Below are 5,290 nucleotides of genomic sequence, written 5' to 3' on the forward strand. Positions count from 1 at the left end.
AGTGTCTGCCCCCTGGTGGTCAGTGCGCATCATAGCTACCAGTCGAATGGTCAAACAGTCAGATGGTTGCTTAGGCTTTTATATATATAGATATTTCGCCTAATCCAAAGTATCTCCTCTCTCCTAAACTAGGTTTCCATTTTAAAATAATTCCACTTGGAGCCTTTGAACTATTTTACACTGGTAATTAAATGTTAAATGGAATAATTTATTTGAGGAGGACACTAATGTGTACCAAGATACGTGCCACTGGTTTATAGTGCAGGCACCCCTCAGCATCTGGCCTAATAGGTCAAGTCTCTGCAAGCCCCATTCCCACATCACACCTGATGCTTTAGTGGGAGGGCCTCATCTTAAAGCTGGTCAGGTGAGGCTTTATGTCCAAGTCCTATGGACTGGACTTTCCTGTTCTGGCTTGGTCTGATAGATGCTGATAGAGTGGTATGCTACTGAACAGTCCTCTAATATAACTAAAGTACTTCTTAGACACTCCTCAACTCTATAAAACTCACTTAAGTAGCAATAGGACCACTGTGTTAAGTATCACCCTGTTTCAGAGGCCATTCTACCATAGAGGGGACTTAACATGAGTTCTCCCTTTCTTGCAGTGCTAAAGGTTCCCTTTCCTCAGACCCACAAGCAATGAATGCCTCAAGTAGATTCCACAATATCCCATCGCTTTCAGTTATTGATATTCAATGGTAGTAACTCTTAAGCCTTCTCTTCTTTTTGTGCCCCACTTCTGGGCTAGCTGATAAGAAAGCCTGGTGCTCCCGCCTTTGGCCCTGGGGAGGAGATCCAAATCACACAAGGCCTGACCTCACACATGTGGGCAAACTCTCACCTGGCCCCACCCCTCAATTATAGTATAAACCCAGGCCAGTCCCCTTTCTGGCTCTTTCAAACAATTTTGAGCTTGCTTAAAGGACCTGCCCTGTTCTTTTCAGAGACCTCAATTATATAAGTAATCAATCTTTACATACCTTCTTGGAATTTGTGTGTGTGTGGTGTTATCACTCTACACACAACCAAATGTTTGGGGAAGGGGGAGCCCATATGCCTCTTCATGTGACCATGACAAGAAGCCTGTCTAGTCCAGTTTAAAATTCCAATCTCATACCTGATTTAAAGTGTTCCTTTCCCCATTGCCAATGAGGACACTAAGGTGTGTGTGTGTGTGTGTGTGTGTGTGTGTGTGTGTGTGTGAGAGAGAGAGAGTGTGTGTGTGTGTGTGCTCATGCACTCATTTGCTCTTCCTCCCTACCCCTATCTTGGAGTTAAGTTTGGTTGGAAAATGGTTTTATTCTGGGGTTAGTTGTTCTCCTTCCTTTACAAAGCTTGACTCCACTCATGTCAGGTATCAAGAGAAGGAAGAAGGGAGCAAAAGACAAGGACCTGTTAGTCAACCAGGTATATGGTTGCAATACTTTCCTGCTATTTGCCCCTGCTTTTCTTACTAACACAGACTGGCCTCAAAACCACCTGTGTGGTAGGTGTTCAAATGCTGGCTCCCTCATGAGACACATCCATTAGTTCTAGGAGGTCCTTCCCATTGCATGATTCCATTTTCACCCCATTTAGCCTCCACCCTAGCAGTAATTTATGGCCTTCTTGCTTCTGGGCTCATCTTGTCTGGTGGACTTCTCTCTGAGGATGGTTACATGGTTAGTTGTCAGCTCATTGATGCATCAGAAAAGCAACAAGAGCACACCTCTAGTTTAATATACAGACATGTGTTGCTTAACAATGGGAATCATTCTGAGAAATGCTTCTTAGGTGATTTTGTCCTTTTCCAAACATCATAGGGTGCACCTCAGAAACTTAGATGGTATAGACTACCACCCAGGTCATATGGTATAGCCTAGTGCTCCTGGGCTACAAACCTGTACAGCATGCTACTTGCTGTACTCAATACTTAGGCATTTATAACACTATGGTAAGTATATGTTTATCTAAACATAGAAAAGATACAGTGAAAATATGGTATCAAAGGTTAAAAAAAGGTTTACCAGTATAGTGTACTTACCATGAATGAAGCTTGAAGGACTGGAAGTTGCTCTGGGTTTGTCTGTGAGTGAGTGGTGAGTGAATATGTAGGCCTAGGACATTACTGTACACAACTGTAGACTTTATAAACACTGTACACTTAGGCTGCACGAAATTTGTAAAAAGAGAAAATTTCTTTTCTCAATAATAAATCACCCTTAGCTGACTGTAATGTTTTTACTTTATAAACTTTGTAAATTTTTTAAACATTTCAACTCTTGTAACAACACTTAGCTTAAAACACATTGCACAGTTGTACAAAAATATTTTATTTATATCCTGATTCTATAATTATTTTCTATTTTCAAATTTATTTAATTTTTTACTTTTTACACTTATTGTTAAAAAACTAAGACACATTAGCCTAGGCCTACACAGGGTCAGGATCATCAGTATCACTGTCTTCCCCCTCCACATCTTATCCTAGCATATTGGCATACAAGTGGAGGTACTGTCCTTTATGTGCAGGGACACAGTACAAAGTTATCAGTTTACAATTAAAATTTTAGTTAGTAACACTTCATTTCTAATCAGTTTACTAGATATGGAGTGTTCAGTAGTCTCCTTTATCTGCAAGAGATAAATTCCAAGACCCCTGGTGGATGCCTGAAATTGCTGATAGTACCGAACCATATATATATATTATGTTTTTTCCTACACACACATACACTTTATGGCTTCTCTTTGGCATATCTGAATTGGCAATATCACTACTCTTGTGATTTGGGGCCATCTATAATAATAAAAGGGTAATATGCTAATTAGACTGGATATCTTCTGGACATCCTTCCTGACGAAGCCCTGGCTGGAGGAAAGCGAGCCCGGGTCCCGGGTGCCTGCGGGCAGCCCGGGAGAAGCCAGACAGGGTCCTGGGCGCCTGCCGGCGGCTGGAGGAAGGAAGCCGGGGTCCCGGGTGCCGGAGGGAAGCCAGTGCTGGCAGCTGGGGGAAGGAAGGCCTACTCTTGCACAAATTTTCGTGCATCGGGCCTCTAGTTATTAAATAAAATAAGAGTTACTTGAAGACAAGCACTGTGATACTACAAGAGTTGATCTGATAACTGAGATGACTACTGAATGATCAATAGTTGGTTGGCATACACACATGGATACCCTGGGCTAAGGGATGATTCACATCCTGGGTAGGACAGAACAAGATTGCATGAGATTCCTTCACACTACTCAGAACAGCATGCAAATGAAAATGTATGGATTATTCATTTCTGGAAATTTTCATTTAATATTTTCAGACTGCAGTTAACTGAAACCGTGGAAAGCAAAGTTGTGGATAAGGCAGGGGACTACTATATATACAATATCTCATTTAACCATCACAGCCTACCTATAAGGTTATTATTATCAACACTTTCCTGATGAGAAAACTGAAATGCAGAGAGATTCTTTTCCCATAATGGGCAGAGCTGGGGTTCCAATAGTTGTTTTCTTAACTGCAAAACACTGCATGTGGATCCCAAGCTTTAATGTACTAAAATTTATGTAGGGGATTTAGAGAAAATTCAGATTTTTTACATCTTGTTCTTAGATAACCAATGAGTCTAAGGCAGGCTCTGGAATCTCTGTCTTTAATTATCACCAGGTGACTTAGATGCAGGTGGTGCACGGGCCACACTTTGAGAAGCACTGCTCTATACGATGAGATGCCAAATGCACATTGTGGTTATTTTTAATCTAAAGTCATTGATTCAACATCATTTCCCACTTGTGGATACCCAGTTATTTCTTTACTATTTATTGTTACTATTTATTCTTTACTATTCTTTCCCCACATCTTATGGTTTCATTTTTGTCATACATCTGGTGGCCTACGTTCTGAACATGACCTTCCTCTTTTATTTTTTCAAATAATTCTTATAGTCATCCATTGTAAACACTCTTTTAGAAAACCCACTTGGCCCAAAGGGCAAGAAACATTGGAAAACCCCATGGGTCATTTTGTGACTGGATATAATTATTTGTAAAATTTAGAAATGGCCATTTACAAAGCAATGCCCAGCATTTACTGGAATCCTCTTTTAAATACATCTAATTGGCCGACCCAGTATAACTGCTGTTATTTTTAGAAATCCATCTACAGTTCAGTAACTCTCAGAAATTACTCTTTTTCCTTTTCCATTTCCATAGCTCTCCTTCCCTAAAACCTATTTTACCCAATCAGCAGTGCAATATTTTAGAAAATGAGTCATCTTTTATTAAGAGCATCTTATCTTACATTCAAATGTCATTAGGAAAAAAGGTAAAATATAGACATAGCAGTATTTACTTCTCAGGTATCCTACTTTTGAACAAACCTTTCCATTCCCAGCAAAATGTATTGCCTCAAACAAAGTGCCTATTGCTTCATTCAATACGATTTAAAAATGAGAAAAACTATAGATTACACATATTTGCTCACTGTAATAAAAGGCTTCCATTGAAATATGGTTTCATATCAACAAGTGATTTTGATATCCTGTCAAGCAAACTCCTAAAAACATGTTTTATTTTTATATTATTACATGATACATGTTTATCTTACCTAATAATAGACAAACATGGTAATTGGCCATACATTCGCTACGCCTCCCATTGGCTAATCAGCGAGATATGCAAATTAACTGCCAACAAAGATGGCGGCCGGCAGCCACGGAGCTGGAACAGGCAGGAGGCTTGCTTGCTCCAGTGATGGAGGAAGCCAAGGTTCCCGCCTGCCGCAGCCCGGCTCTGAGCTCTGAAAGCAACAAAGTTTCAATTATAGAAGCTAAACAAACCCCAGATACCTGCTTTCAACTGGCCGTGGCCACTGAGCTGGAGCCTTGGATTGCCCCTGGGATGGAGGAAGCCAAGCCCTGGCCGGCTCTGAGCTCCACTCCAGGCTACAAAGTTTCAATTATAGAAGGTAAATAAATCCCAGGAAAAAAAAAGAAAAAAAGGAGAGGCTGGAAGCTTCTGTCGCTGGGGCAGCTTGGCCAGCCTGAAAATGGTCCTCAGCCCTTCACCCAGACTGGCCAGGCACCCCAGTGGGGACCCCCACCCTAAAGGTCGTGTGGCCAGCCTGAAAACAGCCATCAGCCCTTCGCCCAGGCTGGCCAGGCACCCCAGTGGCACCCCAGTGGGGACCCCCACCCTGAAGGGCAAACCAGTCGGCCCCACCCATGCACCAGGCCTCTATCCTATATAATAAAAGGGTAATATGCAAACTGACCCTAACAGCAGAAAGACTGGGAATGACTGGTCACTATGACACACA

The sequence above is a fragment of the Myotis brandtii genome, unplaced genomic scaffold, assembly GCF_000412655.1.
Source record: "Myotis brandtii unplaced genomic scaffold, ASM41265v1 scaffold266, whole genome shotgun sequence".
NCBI classification, from domain to species: domain Eukaryota; kingdom Metazoa; phylum Chordata; class Mammalia; order Chiroptera; family Vespertilionidae; genus Myotis; species Myotis brandtii.